Raw genomic sequence first — 19,110 nt, 5'->3', positions numbered from 1 at the left:
GTGACTTTATCTGGACATAGTGCCAGTCCTGGAGTTTAGTGGATACATGCAGTGTCACTCTACTGGAAAGCACTGATTTTCTCCTTTGCCCAAGATATCAGCTGCAAATAGCTTCTTATTTATTGATGACACTTTGTTTTAATTTCCCCTTCTCCATGGGATTTTATCTGGTTTGAATTTTTGTTTCTCTTGTTAAGTTTAGTGTTAGAAACTCTGTTGTTTCTGGAAGTAACTGTTTCTTTGGGACCTTCCAACACCTCTGGTTCTTACAGTCTTTTTGCCTTGCCTTCCACACAAATCCCTGAGCCTTGAGGAAGAAGTTTTGATAACGTCATCCCACTTGAGCCTCAGTATTCCCAAGTCCCTCACTCTTTGACCTTTGTCCAGTTAGCTGTGGGTCTCTGTGTTAACTCTCATCTACTGACAAAAAAGCTTCTCTGATGAGGTTGAGTGATGCTTTGCGCTATAGGTATAGCAATATGTTATTAGGAGTACTTTTATTGCTGTTTTTTAGCTGAATAATAGTAATAGGTTTCTGCTTGAGTTTAGACCTAACAAGTCCTAGGATCTAGGCCACTTTAGCAGTGTCAGTTATGAGTTGCATCTCATGGAAAGGTTCTTAAATCCAATCAAAAATTCGTTGGTTACTCCCAACATCAGTGTTATTATTATTACCTGATTATATCTTGCAGGTAGGTTGCACTAATAGGTCACAGGGCTTATAACTGGATATTGAAGATGACTTTCCTTCTCTGAAACTTTGCATAATAACTTCCAACAGCACCATGAACACAAGTCAGATGGGTGAAGCTCCTGGTTGGGCATGAGTTCAATATATTCATTTTCAATGAAATAGGTAAGTGATATCTTCAGGAATAGGAGAGCTTTTGTGTCATAAGGCATGGAATTAATAAATTCAGGATGATCTCATAATGTGCATTCTTAATTGAAAGTTTAAGAATAGAATTTTTTCAGTGCATCACTAATGTTGTTTGTACAAGTTGAAGATTTATCTCTGTATGAAATCTCGTAATTTATTCATCTCAGCTAATATATTGAGATTTTCCTTCTAGCCCAACTTTATTCCTTTGTGTCATCTGTATATACTTTAAAAATGTTTTTAAAGAATACTAAGAGATTAGCAAAATCAAGATGAATCTATGGATATTAATTATCTTATGGTATCTTAAATGAAAACTTGGAAGCCACATTATTAGGTACAACTATGATTATTGAATGAAGTTTAAATTTATGTGAATAAAGATTTATCAATTTTAAATAGATATCTATTAATATTGTATAAATAGAATATGAACCGTGTATGTCATTAACATAAAATAATATGTACATAGTGTAGGTAACACGAACAAAGAACATTTTTTCAAATATTTGTAAATATAAATTTATTTTAAAGGAAACTTTTTACTAAAAGTAAAAAAAATTAAGAAGAAATGTGATAAAAATATTCAAAAAAAATGTTAAAACAACCCTGAACAAACCCTAACAAACATGAATGAATTTAGTTGTCCACTTAAAAAGTAGCCACTGTAAAACTGTAATAAATTAAATCCACCCTTTTTTAATGGTATGATTCCAAGTAGGTAATCTATGCTCCAACGGATGGCCACACATCCATGAGCAGCAGAAACTGTGTTTGAGAGGTTTTTTTTTTTTTTTTTAGCTATTCAGCTTCTATATTTGTCATACTATTTTTTTTATCTTCTTCTATTATTAGGAAATTTTCTATTCACTTTATGTACCAAACACAGATTTCCCCCCCATCCCCGTCTTCCCTCTTCCTACCTGCCAACCTTCACCCCAACCCACCTCCCATCCCCACATTTTGCACGTCAAGGTCTCCCATGGGGTTTTTTAACAAAGAGAAAAAGAAACAAAAAATTAGGAGACAAAGAGGAGGTGGTGGATCTGGGAGGAGTTGGGGAAGGGGCATGAATATAATAACACTACATTGTTGGAAAATTTCACAGAACTAATATCAATGAGAAAAATAGTAATTGTAAAGCTTCAAAGAAAATACAAGCAAAAATAACCTTGCTGTATCTCATCTTAAAGAGATATAGATAAATCAAAACTGAAAAATCCAAAAGTTAAAATGAAGGAGTAATATCTAACCAAATTATAAACAGAAGAAAATCAATACAACTCAATGCATTTTATTTTATTAAACATATTAAGGAAGGAGTTGTGGGTGTTGGAGAGTAGATTCAATGGTTAAGAGTACTGGGTGCTTTTGTAGAAGACTTGGGTTTGATTCCCAGCACCTATAGGATGGCTCCTATCTGTCTGTAATTCCAATGTGCAGGAATCCAATGATCTCTTTTAATCTCTGTATCCATGGATGTCAGGCATATATAAGACACATATCCATATATACAAAAAACCACTCATCCACATGAATTAATAAAATAAATCTAAAATTTTAAAATGAGGCGACAATAAATGTTGGAAGACAGACAGACCCAAGACTTTTTTACTGTCCTTGTCCTGGAGTAGACTTGGCAAGGTCATTGTAGTGGTGCAGCCAGTGCATTCTCAGAGTAGTCAATGTCATGTTTTCTGGGGACCTGAATCTTGGTCTGGGCTGTGGTTATCAGTTCTTAGGTAGCTGTGCCTGATGTGTTCCATGTTCTCTTTGACATTGTCTTACTTAGCTCTCTGCTGACATTGGCTGGTTTTCTCCCTGCAAATATTATATAAGATGTGGTACTTCTTAATAAACTTGCTTGACAGAAGTCATCAACTTATGCAAGAGATCCTGGTTTGAGTTATTATTATGTCTATCTTCTTTATTTCAATTATTCTCTATTTCTCATATATTGTCTCCTCATTCAATACCTTGTAGATGTACCAACCATCTTATTAAATAAGAAACACATAGTCAATACAGAGATGAAAGCCAAGAGGTCAGAGCAATAGCTAAGAGCTAAAACCCTTATCCTTCACTATCGCTGTTGTCCTACCTCTCCGAAAGAGACCCACTTCCTGTGTGTCTGTCTTTTTATAGAGTTTCTGTTCTGCCTTCTCATTGGTTGTAAACCCAACCACATGACCTCCTAGTCACTGCCTGTCTGTACAGACCTCCAGGTCTTCTATGGTTGGTATTGAGATTAAAGGCATGTGTCTCCATGCTGGCTGTATCCTTGAACTCACAGAGATACTCTTAGCTCTGCCTCCCAAGAGCTGGGATTAAAGGCATGCACCACCACCGCCCAGCTTCTGCTAAGGCTTGCTATTAGCTCTGACCCCCAGGCAACTTTATTTATTAACATACAAATCACACTTTAGTACAAATAAAATATCACCATAATAACTCACCATTTGGGACCATGTTTCCTGCGTATTTGGGACAAATTAGAATCAAAGAAAAAGCACCTAGCCATGCAAGTGATATGAGTGTGACTCCACATGAATTATTGGCCAAGAAGACACCAGAGTTACCCCAAACAGCATGGACTATTGACATTGCTCTTGATCACCCTGTATAACTAGATGGTAAGACCCTATTGATGAAGACAGCATCCACTTCACTTTCGACGCAGGACATGGAGAAATCAGCCTCAAACTGACCAGAAAACTCTGTGCTTGCTATCTTTTATAACATCAGAAGGCACTTTGCAGACTGCTGGGAGAGATAAGATATCAACGGCCCCACCTAGTACTGGATGCTAAAACACTGGCTACTGGCAAGATGTGTCCACTTAAACAATAGTGTCACGATGATTATGGGAGAAACCAACCACTTTTGGATGGAAACTAAGGCCCTCTCTATAGGAAATATTTTTTGCTTCACACTGTATACTTGGTCAGAAAAAAGTGACTTAGAAGAACAGAAGCCCTATGAGGGATATTTTGCTGTTGCTGCTACTATTGTTGTTAAACGGTCATGCTGTCAAATGGCATTAAAGTATTTATGGCTATACCCATATATTTGGACCCCACTTAGTTTTAGTTGGAGAAGATTCTTTCTGCAGTGGGGAATGGTTAATACTGAGACTAATTCTGGTCAAAGTGCTGGATACAAATAAGTGTGAATCTTCAGTTCTGGATGGATCATATACAAAACCTCCTCCAACCCTATATCAAGACTTTCTGCAGAAGAGATTAGAAAGGATTGAGAGGAGACATATGAGATACTGACTTTTGGACATGGCATGGTGTATGTATCATATTCAGCAACTGCTGTTACACATACCAACTGACAGAAGCTGTGGTTACATGCCATTGCTCTTACACATACCAACTAACATCAGCTGTGGTTACACACACAAGACCTGTTACTACATACTCTTTCTCATAAAGATTATACCTAGATACTCCATAAAAGGCCAATGGTGAATTACTCTAATAAAGCTGAATGTTAGAGAAACAGCAACAGAAGTGAGGAAAGCATATATAGTAGATTTCAATCCTGAAATAGAAGATGGAGTTAAGACAGTTTCCAAAGCAATGGTGGGGATTTAACAATAAAGATCTAAATGCATGAATATGCTGGAAGAAACAAATATAAAACCTGTGTCTAAAATATTAAAAAAAAGAAAAGAAGGCCATGTGGCTGTCCATTGGAAAGTAAACAAAAACAGGGAGGGGGTGAAGTGTATGTACTCAGGGGAGGGAAAAAGGTGAATGATTTCTAGACCCAAATGTTATTCGTGTTATGTCTTATTGAATCTTTTGACAACAGGCAAGCTATAGTCTTTTTGGATTGATAAAAATAGAAGCACCAAAGGAATCCCATAATTTACTTTAAGGAGCAACTAATAAAAACAGCAAATGCTTACAAAGAATTGAAAAAGAATTTAACAAATTGGTATTATTAGCTTCAAGAAACAATTCATCTCACTCCAATAAAACCTCTTAGAAATAAAAACGCACCCATTTCCCAGTGCATTATGTTCACAGAGTTTTGATAAGAGCAATATAGTAGATTTTGTAAGACCATTCACTTAATAGTAGGCATATAAAAATCCTTAAAAGCATTAGCAATAAAATGTAACCTCATAAAGCGCAAAAAGATAAAGTGGATTATTTACTAGAAACAAGAGTACAAGAAAACACTTAGAGTTCATATATGAAAATAAAATAGTAAAATAAAATATTAAATCTTTTAATATGTATCAGAACAAAGGTAGAACCATAATGAACTTAAAATGAAAATAGAGTAAACTGGGAATATAAGGTAGCTATCCTATTGGAAAATTCAATGCTACAGCCTTAACAGGTTTAATAACTTCTTGGGCTGGAAAGATGACCCAGCAAGTAACAGTGCTTGCTATGCAAGTATGGGACACCAAATTTAGATCCAGGCACCCTTGTGAAAGGCCAGGCATGCTGATGTATGCAGATAAGTGTAGATGTTCCTTCATCAAAGAAGCTTCTTTTGCAACACATGGAAACTACTACACTGTAGGTGTAATTTTCTGTCCGCTCAGCCAGCTCCCAAATAACCACACAGAGACTTATTATTAATTATGAAAGTTTGGACGATAGCTTAGGCTTGTTTCTAACTAGCTCCTATAACTTAAATGAACCCAATTCTATTAATTTACTTTTTGGCTCATGGCTTTATTATCTAAACTCGGTACTGCCCATGCTGCTTTCCTGCTTCCTCCTTGTCTGTCTGGCAACTCTTCTCTTCTTCTTCCCAGAGTTCTATGTGCCTGAAAATCCTGTCTAGCTATTAGCTGTTCAGCTTTTTACTAAACCAATCAGAATGGCACATCTTCACAGTATACCAAAAGATTATTCCACAACCCCACAGAAGCTAGCTACATCAGATCAAAATGCAAAGAACAACTGTAGTGTGGTGTCCTGCCCCAACTGATACATCTATAGCACAAACCCTACACATAAAGCTCAGAGAACACCTCAGAAGTAAGGTGGAAAGATTGTAAGAACTAGAACACAAGCATGTAAGCTGCAAAGCCATGTCTCTTGTATATGACAGGAAAACTTCAGCAATGGAATCTTAGCAATCTGATTACATAAACAAGGTCTACATAATGATAACATTAGTTGAAATATTAGCACAGATGGGGGAAATTTTACAAGGTTCCATGACTAGATGAAGTGCTATGGGCAAGTAAGTGCTGCTCAGAAAGATAATTAGAACCAGATGTCTTTTGGGACACTCTCCCTGATATGTTATCCAGTTTCAAGTGGTGAGACCTCTAAACACATCTACATAGAATCAATACTAAATTGACTGAACAGGATATGTGTGTGTGTATGCACACACATGTAAACAATAAGAATTAAGGAATAAGAATTTTAGAAGGAATCATAGACAGAGGAGGAATTGGGAGGGACAGAGGGTTGAAATGATGTATACATAGAATTTGTGAATAAAAATCCCAAAGAGAGAAAGTAAACTACTTTAATTAAAAAACAAACAAATAAATAGATGGAACAGTCAGGAATGGATTCAAAACTGTTTATGAATGTAATCCCATTGTCAGGGTGGGAGGTTGGAAGCGAGAAAATTGCATGGACTTTCGGGCTCCAGTTTCAATGGAAGACCTTTTCTGGAAAGAATGGGCTGTGTCAATAAGGCAGGATATACAACATCTTCTTCTGATCTCTGTGTATTACACAAGCACATACACCTCCATACAAACATACAGATAAAACATGCACACATATACCAGAAGCATAGACACACAACCACACACACACACACACACACACACACACACACACACACACACACACACCCCTTATATCACAAATCAAAGTAGATATTCTACTGTACACGTTTTCCATTGTTTGAGCCTAAGAGTAAGAAGTTTCACACTGTAGGATAAAAAAAAGATCAAATAATGATATTCTACAAACATCAACTATATTTATTGAAATGACAAAATACTATAATTTGTAACTTAAATCACCTGTTCTATAGTAGTATGCAAATGCCCAGGTGCTCTTGTCCCTTCTCTGTCTATGCATGCCTGATAGCTGACAGATCTATTTTAGTGTAGACCCAGTACAGACCTGTGCAGTTGCTGTGAGTCTGTGATTGTAGTGACTGTGTCTTGCCCAGGGGCAGTGTTTTGGAGCCTTTTCTCTGATCTTCTGGGTTTTACTTTTTTTTCCCCCATATTCTACAATGTCTCCTGAGCCTTAGAGAGAATAGTACAAATGTCTTGTTTAGAGATATGCACTCATCACTCATAGTCTCAACCCCTTACACAGCCATGAGTATTTGCATTTACCAATGTTCCATGGCTGAGAGTAGCATTAGTCTAGGAGTATGATCATGTATTTAGACAATTTAATGTTCTATGTATTTAATCAACTATTTTCTACTGATAGAGTCAAGGAGGGGGAATCATTACTTCTGTTATATATCTACTATTGACCCCACCAGGCTTTAACTAATATTTCCAATCCATTAGACACACAGGTGGGACTGGTTAAACTATGGGACACAGAAGGAAACCAAATGTCATGAATCTGGGCAAGGGACTGGAAGGATAAATGGGTATTGATAAGGATGAGAAGAAGACAAGAGAGTTTACGGGGGAGGAGTAATCAGAACATATTATATACATGTTTGAAATTGCCAAACAAAAAAAAATTAATCAAAAAAACAAAAAAGAAAAAGGTATTAATATAAATACACTTTAAATATGCAACTTTTAAAATTTGTCTACTTGGGACATTATAACATAATTGCATCATTTTTCCCTTCCTTTCATCTCTCCAAACCCTCTGATAGACCTCTCCTGGCTCTCCTTTAATAGCATGGCCTCTCTTCTTGTTAATTGTTGTTGCATGCATATATGTGTACACATGTATATTCCTAAATATAACCTGCTCAGTCTGTATCATGTCGTATGTACGTATATTTTCAGGACTGACTGTTTGGTCTCTGATAACCAGCTGGTATACTTCTGCATGGAGAAGACTATGTCTTCGGCTCGCAGCAGTTTTTAGTTGCTTGTAATTCTTTGTCTGATGGCTCTTGGGCATTCTGCTGTGTATATTAGCATATCTTTCGGCTGTTGTCCTTGTTCAGATCCTGTTTAGGCTGTCGTATTGGTGAGGCAACCAATCAATATGCAGAGCTGTTGAGACTAGTGCCAGAAGTTACCACTCCAAAATAACTCCTGCACCTTAGGCTCAGGGATCATTGCAGAAGAGGTGGTAAAAAGATTGTAGGAGCCAGAGGAAAAGGGAGTTTGCTATGAGAGTACCTCCTGGGAATGTGTGAAGATATGCAACTTTGCAAGTAAATAAAATGTAAGGCTTTATTGTGAGGTAGTTTTAACCAAAAAAAAAAATGTCCACTACTGTGAATTAATAGAACGCATATTGATACTGTATCTGAAATATAGAATATAAATTTTGCAACCATAAAATGATTTTTTTTCTGACTTGACTCAAAGTTCTCTTTACTGGCATGAATAAAATCTGTCTTTTGCCAGATTGGTAGGATGATAAAAAGGTGACCTTTGTAAAGCAAAGCTTATCATTTTGAAGACATAGTATAAGATTGATCATTATTTAGTCTGTAACTAATTCCATTACCAGCATCAAAGAGACAGACTATGATGATCCAGAGATAGCATGAAAATGCATTAGCACAAAATTTTGTAGGGAAATGTGCTTCTCTGAACACCAGCAAATGAAGAGCCAAATAAATAACTGTTAAAATGTCATTTTCATAATTTTGACTTGAATTTCTTGTAGTGATATTTGCTCTGCCCTTGACCTTGTGTTATATGGCCCAAAGGAGGTGGTTTTACTTGCCTTCCTCTGTGACCTCTTGATTCCTCTCTCCTCTCTTTTAAGAGGTCACATAAGATGGCAAGAAGCACAGCCTCCTTGGACCATATAGCCCAAGGTCATGGGCAGAGCAAATATCACTAGAGTTTCTAATATGAAAGTGAGGATGCACTTGTTCTTGACAGTGTTGATTGTTTTATGAAGCTTATGAAACAAGTCACTATATGCCTTAGGTTTAAGCTAGACGCTACCCAGGCCTCTTTACCTTCTCTCAGATCACAGTGGTAGTAACATGGCAGTACTGTATTGCTACTGTCCAGTCTGTATTCCTCATATCTTTCAGAAAGTTTACAAGGATCCTAAGCTATTAGGGGTTTCAGGGTGATCATTTGGTAGGATGAACGCGAAAGGGCTGAACAGTGCTCCCTCCCTCTGCCACCCAGGAATCAGAGACAACCAGTATAGACACTGGGTTCTTCGTCAGCTACATGACATGGGACCTCCTCCACCCACCCAGCCCCCTCCAAAAAAGAACCTGTACTAAAAGAACCCACACATACACTTAGTCTTGTGGATCTGGATTTTCCGAAGAGCTGGACCTTGCTGTTTTTCTGGAGAATTAAGCATACCAGTAAAAAATCTCTTAGCCAAAAGGTCAGTTCTCTTCAGTGTTGCCTTTGATCCCCAAATTCAAAGACCCTCACAACAAGCAACTGTTTAATAGGAACACATAAATGTTGTGGGAATTTGTTCTGCCAATGGCTTTGAGGTATGAGCCTTAGGGTGTGGCTTCTTGTCTGCCTAAAAGACTGCTTCAAAGAGGAGAGAGCTGGGATTAAAGGCGTGCGGATCTTTATGAGTTCGAGGCCAGCCTGGTCTACAGAGTGAGATCCAGGAAAGGCACAAAGCTACACAAAGAAACCCTGTCTCGAAAAACAAAAAAAAAAAAAAGAGGAGAGAGAGGGAGGGGGTCACTCAGGCAGCAAGGAACGGCGTGTGTGGATTCCCATCTTTCCTGTGCAAAACGAACGGACTCTGCAATAGGATCTACCTTATCCTGTACCCATGAATCTGTTTTCCCATAGTACACATTCATGGTACACATATACGATATACGTGTGTGTGTGTGTGTGTGTGTGTGTGTGTGTGTGTGTGTGTGTGTGTGTGCATACATGCCTTTTGGTTCTCATATCACATACATTTTTGCTGTGTAAATTCCTCAGTGATGACACTGAATTTGTGTGAAAAGGAACTGCTCATCTATTGCTTCTTGCCTCTCCACATGGTCTCAGCAGCATTGTGTAGAACACTAAGAACGTAGGAAACCTGAAGTAGAAAATGCAGCATTAACTATGTGTCCCAGTGGCCACCACTCCCAAGAGTTTCTATGCAATGCTAGCCAAGGTAAAATAAGCCTAATATCCTGGAACCAGGGATGCTGAGGCAGGAGGATTCCAATTTGGAAGACTTTTGGGGCTGCACCAAAAGCCCTGGTTTCAAAAACTGCAAACAAGCAAATAAAAACCAAGAAATAAGTTTTTGTAACACTGATTAAAATATAATTGACATGGCCTATATTTTATGGGACAGTATAAGTGTATGTCATCTCCACTATGATAAGGCACTTCAAATATGAGATGATGTTAAAGTATTAGGAAGAGGCTTTTTAAAATGATTAAAAATCACTTATTGAGAATGGATTTTTAAAAAGAACTTAAAATATATGTGGTATTTTGGCCTTATCAGCCATTTAATTATAATTTATAACATTTAATTCAATTAATTTTTAGTAAAATTATGAAATAAGACTATGGAGATTTTAGAAAAAGTATTTCTTCAATGGGACTCCTTAAAAATATACACATAAATGCCCTGAAACTGATGTAAATGGTTGCTGCAATTTTCTTCTTCAGTACACTTCCTTGACAAATTACACAGCCAACAATTGCTACCAATCAGTTTCTGATTTTGAGTTAAGAGCCCTCTGTCAACACTGTCTCTGCAAGGACCCTAACAAAGAGCAACACAAAACACCATTAATTGAAGAGGATTGCTAAATAACTTTTGAAGTAGATAATATCAAACAACACCATGGCTTTAAAATGTAGAATTATGTTCCATGGTTTCAACAACATCATGATTTATCTTTCATTTTCATTTTGAAAAGAATATATTACGGGACTTTAATTATCCAGTCTAGGCATTTTCACTTTATCAATTGTTCTGGTGCTGGTTGTACTCACAGTGGCGGAGAGCACATCTTGATTATTTTTTTTTCCACAGTGTAGCTCAGCCTTTCAGAGAAAGGATATAAAGCGACATCTACAAGTATTTGAGTGTGTTAAATCAGGGGACATGTCCCATTCACCCTGGCTTCTGGTGAAGTCATGTAGTCATTCATGGGGAGATGAACGAAAGGTCCATTAAAAACAAAACCACTTATGTGGCAAAACAAAGCTTTTAAGGATTTGTATAATGTTGAGGTAACTAATGAAATCAATATCGAGGTCAAGTTAAAACTATTAGGCTGGTCTTTGAATTGTTGATTCCCCACACTTAGCCAGTCAACTTAAGTTGGGAAAATGCAATATTACTACAATCCCTTGATGTGTTAAAAGCTTGTCACTTGGTGAAAAATGTCTTTTCTTCAGCATCATCCCTCTAGAAATCCACCACTCTAACAAGAACACATAGTAAGGCACTAAATTTAAATACACTAAATTGATTTTAGGATATACATTTTGTCAGTTTTGCATACTTTTAGTCTATGAAGAATGGCTTTAATTTGTAAATGATCTTTCAAATGAAACAAAGCAAAATGAACTGCAGGTGACATATGCTCTTATGAAGTTTATATTGTTCTTTCAACACTATCAACGTAAAGGTTGTTTTATTTAGTTTCATGAACAAGGCACTTTGTAGTCACATACTGTTATATTTTAATGAAATGGCATATGAAATATTTAAATTTACAGATACTTTATTTATTCAGTCATACATTCATGATTTCATCAATACAGTCAACAAAGTGTTTATTGAGAGCCTATTAGTTGTCCAAGCTCACACTGGACACTGCAGACAAGAAAATGCCTCATCCTTAATGTCTTCAGCTACTAATACAAATGGTCAACATAAAACGAGCTAAAACATGTAAATGAGCTATATAATATGAATACATATATATGAACATAATAATGTATTGTAAAGCAAATTGTCCCCATCTGAAAAAGTGGTGTGTAAGTAAGTATGCAGAAGATTGGTGCAAGGACAGGGCAGAAAGGAGCGTCAAGGGCAATGGGCCATCATGACAATACAAACACTACAGTGGTGCTCCTAAACATGTACCAGGGACCCAGAAGAGAATGGAGGGGCAACCTAACTGCAAGCAGTTCAGTTTGTGTGTATAGGTTTTTGTTAGTTTGTTTGTATTGTTTTGTTTTGGCATAAATTTTAAAGATTGAGTGATCCTCAATTCTTGTTAACCTCTTTATTCTAATTGGAGACTTTCAAAAAAATGAGGCAATAAGGTAACTATAGACACAGACTTGAGCTCTGTGGGTTTTCAAGGCAACCCATTTATAGCATGGTAAATGAAGCAACACAATTAGCACTCGATTGTTACCTCTAAATAATCACTCATTTACCCATGCTGCAATTAGGCACCTTTTTTTTTTTTTATGTCCGGGTATAAGGTGTGCACCCTATCCATCACTTTCTAATTTTGTTAGTCAAGCTGAAGATACAATCAAATGACAGAAAGGCATACTTAAACTGACAGAATTAGACAAGTATCACATGGAGGAAATATTTTCTGTCGGGAGAAACTGTGTTTCTTGGAAAGTGGAATGTTCAGTGGTGTAAGCAAATATAGCACAAGCAAGAGGACCAATGTTTGGATCCCTAGAACCTCCCCAGATGCCATGAGGTCACAGTGAATCACTTGCAAGTCTATCCTCAAAAAGTAAACAAGGAACAGAGGCCCTGGGGCAAGCTGTCTAGTCAAACTAGTCATGCAGGAAAGCTCTAGATTCAAGTGAGAAAGGCTGCCTCAAAGAACAAGGTAGAGGAAAAAAATCAAGGAAGATTTCTGACATCCCTCAGACCTCCACAAGCATGCATGCACACATTCATGTGCACCCCCACACATGCAAACGCACACACACACACACACACACACACACACACACACACACACACACACACACACCCATACACACAAAATATATATATATATGTATACACATACACAGACATGTAATTTATAGACATGTACTGCACAATATACAGGTGGGAAAAAAATGACCAAAATAAGAAAGATTGTCATTAAGGTTTTACTTTGATTGGAATAAAAGCAGAGTCCCTTTAAAGGAATGGTAGTTCAATAGAAAATGGGGTTAGAAAGGAAGCAGCCTGAAGCAACTGTAAATAAAATGTATCTTGTTGGTAGTAGCACTGGTAATATTCAATTATAGTTCCCAACATTTTAAATTTAGGTGAATATTAATAAAAACCTATTTAACTTTCATATAATTAAACGTTTTGGGTCAGTTTAAACTGAGACTGAATTTGTTAAATTCAACACTCTTTTTTGACACTGGATGGATTTTGAGAAGTTCTCCGTTTGACATTGGGGCAGTTCCCCTTCTGTTTCCTTTCATTAAAGATCTATTAAATGCCAGAGAAGACAAGAAAGTTGCTAAATGTGAGGGAAATGATCCTTGAATTTAGAGACTTCACACTTCAGTGTGGGAGAGTAACAGTCAGAGTGTTAACTCTGAAGTGCTAATTATGTATGGTCAGTAAAATAGGCAGCTGAAAGGGAAGTTCTTGGATTATCAGGAAACTTTAGTGCTGAAGTTACAGTTTAGAGTGTGTGTTAGAGTTCAACACACAGAAGCAAATGGCATGCTCCTTTCTAAACTTCGTAAGTTAGAGATGCAATAACTATTCACAAAATCCCCTTGGACATAATTATGAGTCCTCTTCTTGGTAAAAAGCTTTACACAACCTGTTCTCTAGGCTAGACTGAAGGTATGTGCTTTATTCAGGGTTCTTCAGAAAAATAGAATCAGTAGGAAAAGAGTAAAAACAAGTCATTCAATGATATTGGCTCATATGAACATAAAAGTTGATAAACTATGCAAACTGTAAGCTATGGAAATAATAATAATAATAATAATAAAGTTCAAAGTTCAATTTCATGTCCAATGTACTGTGGTGATATTTTATTGTACTCTAATAAAGCTTTTCTGAAGATCAGAGGACAGAGCTAGCCACAGATTTAACCACAGAGATCAGGCAGTGGTGGCATACACCTTTAATTTTAGCACTCAGGAAGCAAAGACAGAGATCCCCTTGATCTCTGTGAGTGCAAGGCCACCTGAGACTACATACGATTAACCCAGTCTAAAAGAAAGAGAGTGGTGGTAGTGGTGGCACACACCTTTAATTCCAGCACTTGAGATCTCACACCTTTGCTACCAGTATTTAGGAAGCGCACACGCCTTTAATCCCAGCATTAGGAAGGTTGAGATAGGAAGTGAAATGACTGGCCAGAGACAGGCATATAAGACGTGAGGAGGCAGGAGCTCAAAAGGCTCTTTGGGCTGAGGACTCTGGGGCATCCAGTCTAAAGATTTTCTTTTTTTTTTTTTTTTTTTGCAATACAATTCAGTTCTACATATCAGCCACAGATTCCCTTGTTCTCCCCGCTCCCGTCCCCCTCACCTTCCACCCAGCCCCCCCACCCCCCATTCCCATCTCCTCCAGGGCAAAGCCTTACCCACAGACTGAGATCAACCTGGTGGACTCAGTCCAGGTAGGTCCAGTCCCCTCCTCCCAGGCCGAGCCAAGCAATCCTGCATAGGCCCCAGGTTTCAAACAGCCAACTCATGCAATGAGCACAGGACCCGGTCCCACTGCCTGGATGCCTCCCAAACAGATCAAGCCAATCAACTGTCTCACCCATTCAGAGGGCCTGATCCAGTGGGGACCCCTCAGCCATTGGTTCATAGTTCATGTGTTTCCATTCATTTGGCTATTTGTCCCTGTGCTTTATCCAACCTTGGTCTCAACAATTCTCGCTCATATAAACCCTCCTCATTCTCGCTAATTGGACTCCCAGAGATCCACCCAGGGCCTAGTCATGGATCTCTGCATCCAGATCCCTCAGTAGTTGGATGAGGTTTCTAGCACGACAATTAGGGTGTTTGGCCATCCCATCACCAGAGTAGGTCAGTTCGGGCTGTCTCTCGACCACTGCCAGCAGTCTGTTGTGTGGGTATCTTTGTGGATTTCTGTGGGCCTCGATAGCACTTTGCTTCTTCCTATTCTCATGTGGTCTTCATTTACCGTGGTCTCCTATTCCTTGTTCTCCCTCTCTGTTGTTGATCCAGCAGAGATCTCCCACTCCCCCAAGCTCTCTTTCCCTCGACCCTCACCTTTCACTACCCTCACTCATGTCCAGGCTGTTCATGTAGATCTCATTCCATTTCTCTGTCGTTGGGCGATCCCCGTGTCTTTCTTGGGGTCCTGTTTTCCAGGTAGCCTCCCTGGTGATGTGAGTAGCAGACAAGTCATCCTTGTACCACATCTAGTATCCTGCTATGAGTGAGTACATACCATGTTTGTCTTTCTGAGTCTGGGTTACCTCACTCAGGATGATTTTTTCTAGATCCATCCATTTGTCTGCAAACCTCATGATGTCATTGTTTTTCTCTGCTGAGTAGTATTCCATTGTGTATATGTACCACATTTTGTTTATCCATTCTTCAGTTGAAGGGCATCTAGGTTGTTTCCATGTTCTGGCTATTACAAACAATGCTGATATGAACATGGCTGAATAAGTGCTCTTATGGTGTGGTTGAGCATTCCTTGGGTATATGCCCAAGAGTGGTATAGCTGGATCTTGGGGGAGATGGATTCCTAATTTTCTAAGAAAGCGCCATATTGATTTCCAAAGTGGTTGTACAAGCTTACATTCCCACCAGCAGTGGAGGGAGATCCCCTAGCTCCACATCCTCTCCAGCATAAGGTGTCTTCAGTGTTTTTGATCTTAGCCACTCTGACAGGCGTGAGGTGGTATCTCAGAGTTGTTTTGATTTGCGTTTCCCTGATGATTAGGGATGTTGAGCAATTCCTTAAATGTCTTTCGGCCATTTGAGTTTCCTCTGTTGAGAATTCTCTGTTTAGTTCTATAGCCCATTTCTTAATTGGACTGTTGGGCATTTTGATGTCTAACTTCTTGAGTTCCTTATATATTCTGGATATCAGTCCTCTGTCAGATGTGGGGTTGGTGAAGATCTTTTTCCATTCTGTAGGCTGTCGCTTTGCCTTGTTGACTGTATCCTTTGCTCTACAAAAGCTTCTCAGTTTCAAGAGGTCCCATTGATTGATTGTTTCTCTCAGAGTCTGTGCTACTGGTGTTCTATTTAGGAAGTGGTCTCCTATGCCAATGTGTTCAAGACTACTTCCTACTTTCTCTTCTAGCAGGGTCAGAGTAGCTGGATTTATGTTGAGGTCCTTGATACACTTGGACTTAAGTTTTGTGCATGGTGATAGATATGGATCTATTTGCAACCTTCTACATGTTGATATCCAGTTTTGCCAGCACCATTTGTTGAAGACGCTTTCTTTCTTCCATTGTGCACTTTTGGCTTCTTTGTCAAAAATTATATGTTCAAAGGTGTGCGGATTAATGTCAGGGTCTTCAATTCAATTCCATTGGTCCACATGTCGGTTTTTATGCCAGTACCAAGCTGTTTTTATTACTGTAGCTCTATAGTAGAGCTTGAAGTCAGGGATCGTGATGCCTCCAGAGGTTGTGTTATTGTACAGGATTCCTTTGGCTATCCTGGGTTTTTTGTTTTTCCATATGAAGTTGAGTATTATTCATTCCAGGTCTATGAAGAATTGTGTTGGTATTTTGATGGGGATTGCATTGAATCTGTAGATTGCTTTTGGTAAGATTGTCATTTTTACTATGCTAGTCCTGCCTATCCATGAGCATGGGAGATCTTTCCATTTTCTGGCATCTTCTTCAATTTCTTTTTTCAGGGACTTAAAGTTCTTGTCATATAGGTCCTTCACTTGCTTGGTTAGTGTTACCCCATGGTATTTTATGTCATTTGTGGCTATAGCAAAGGGTGAGGTATCTCTGATTTCCTTCTCAGCTTCTTTGTCCATTGTATATAGGAGGGCTACTGATTTTTTGAGTTGATCTTGTATCCTGCTATGTTGCTGAAGGTGTTTATAAGCTATATCAGTTTCTTGGTGGAATCTTTGGGGTCGCTCAAGTATACTATCATATCATCTGCAAATAGGGAAAGCTTGACTTCTTCCTTTCCAATTTGTATCCCCTTATTCTCCTTATGTTGTCTTATTGTTCTGGCTAGAACTTCAAGTACTATATTGAATAAGTATGGGGAGAGCGGACAGCCTTGCCTCGTTCCTGATTTTAGTGGAATTGCTTTGAGTTTCTCTCCATTTAATTTGATGTTGGCTGTTGGCTTGCTGTAAATTGCCTTTATTATGTTTAGGTATGTTCCCTGTATTCCTGATCGCTCCAATACCTTTATCATGAAGGGGTGTTGGATTTTGTCAAATGCCTTTTCTGCATCCAGTGAGATGATCATGTGGTTTTTTTCTTTGAGTTTGTTTATATGGTGTATTACATTGACGGACTTTCGTATGTTGAACCACCCTTGCATCCATGGAATGAAGCCTACTTCATCATGGTGGATAATTGTTTTGATGTTTTCTTGGAGTCTGTTTGCCAGTATTTTATTGAGTATTTTTGCATCAATGTTCATGAGGGAGATCGGTCTGTAGTTCTCTTTCTTTGTTGTATCCTTGTTTGGTTTAGGAATCAGGGTAATTGTAGCCTCGTAGAAGGAGTTTGGTAATGTTCCTTCTGTTTCTATTGTGTGGAACAATTTAGAGAGTATTGGTATTAACTCTTCTTTGAAGATCTGGTAGAATTCTGCGCTGAAACCATCTGGTCCTGGGCTTTTTTTGGTTGGGAGACTTTTAATGACTGTTTCTATTTCGTTAGGGGTTATTGGACTATTCAAATAGTTTATCTGGTCTTGATTTAACTTAGGTATGTGGCACCTATCCAGAAAGTTATCCACTTCTGAAGATTTTTAGAGACAGGATCTCACCTCCCTTTCAGCCTGAGGATTCAGTAGTGGTGAGAAGTTTCTCTAGTGGCCTGTTCCTTTGTCCCTCTGATCTTTCAGCATTTACCCCAATATCTGGCTCTGGGTTTTTACTAAAACCAATTTAGGATCCTTGCAACATCTACTGAACAGCAGGTGACTTAAGGAAGTAAGTCCCAGTTTGAGTAGGAAGGTCAAGAATGACTGGAAGCAAGAAGAATAGTTTGTTCAAGCAAAAACATATTTTCTGAATTTTAATTCTGTGTTCTAATCTTGTTTCAATGGAATTTCAAAGCCTACTTGCACTGAAAATAGCATTCATTTTGACACAATCAACTCATCCAAATACAAATACCTTCCTGAAACACAGACAGACTAGAAATGTTTGCTTGGCTATCTGGATAACCCTTAGCAGCCTAGTTCACACACACACACACACACACACACACACACACACACACACACACACACACACCTGATCTGTGTGAGTATATGTGTTCACCTGCACAGTCAACCATTCTACTAGGTGCACAGAAATTGACAGAGGTCATATGGAAAGTTGTGTTCATAGGTTAGACACTGATGAATGTTAGCTGGTATATTACAGATTTTAATGAGAATTTCAGTCATGGCCTAGAGTCCCTCGGCCAGCCATACTTAGAAGTGTATCTGAATCCTAGCTCTTGTGTTTGTGTATTAAATACTCTTCAAGGCCCTTGACTTGAAGGCTTGGTTCCTAATGCAAAGTTCAAGGGAGCAGAGTCAGAGAACTGATTGAATCTGGTGGCTATAATGTAATCAGTGTATTCATCTATTTTTGGACTCTTACTGAGAGGTAATAAAGATTGAATTGTGGGGTCTAATTGTAAGAACTGTGTCACTGTGGGTAAAACCTTTAAAGGATTTATCTCACCTTTGGCCTTTCCATCTGTGTGTGTGTGTGTGTGTGTGTGTGTGTGTGTGTGTGTGTGTGTGTGTGTGTGTGTGTATGCTTCCCAGGGCTCTGTAGTCAAATGTTATCTTCTGCATGGTGCACCATTGTGATCACAGCTCCCCTCAGGCTCACAACAATGACAACAGCTGACCATTGACTGAAAATGCTGAAATTATGAGACATGCAACACTTTCTCCTTTAAAATATTTTTCTGAGATTTCTGTCAGAGATGTAGAAAAACTGACAAAAGCATTAGCCCAAGCACCTCTGTTC

Source organism: Peromyscus californicus, unplaced genomic scaffold, assembly GCF_007827085.1.
Source record: "Peromyscus californicus insignis strain IS unplaced genomic scaffold, ASM782708v3 Scaffold_14__1_contigs__length_90479793_seg_2, whole genome shotgun sequence".
Lineage (NCBI taxonomy): Eukaryota > Metazoa > Chordata > Mammalia > Rodentia > Cricetidae > Peromyscus > Peromyscus californicus.
Note: the sequence above shows the minus strand (reverse complement) of the source record.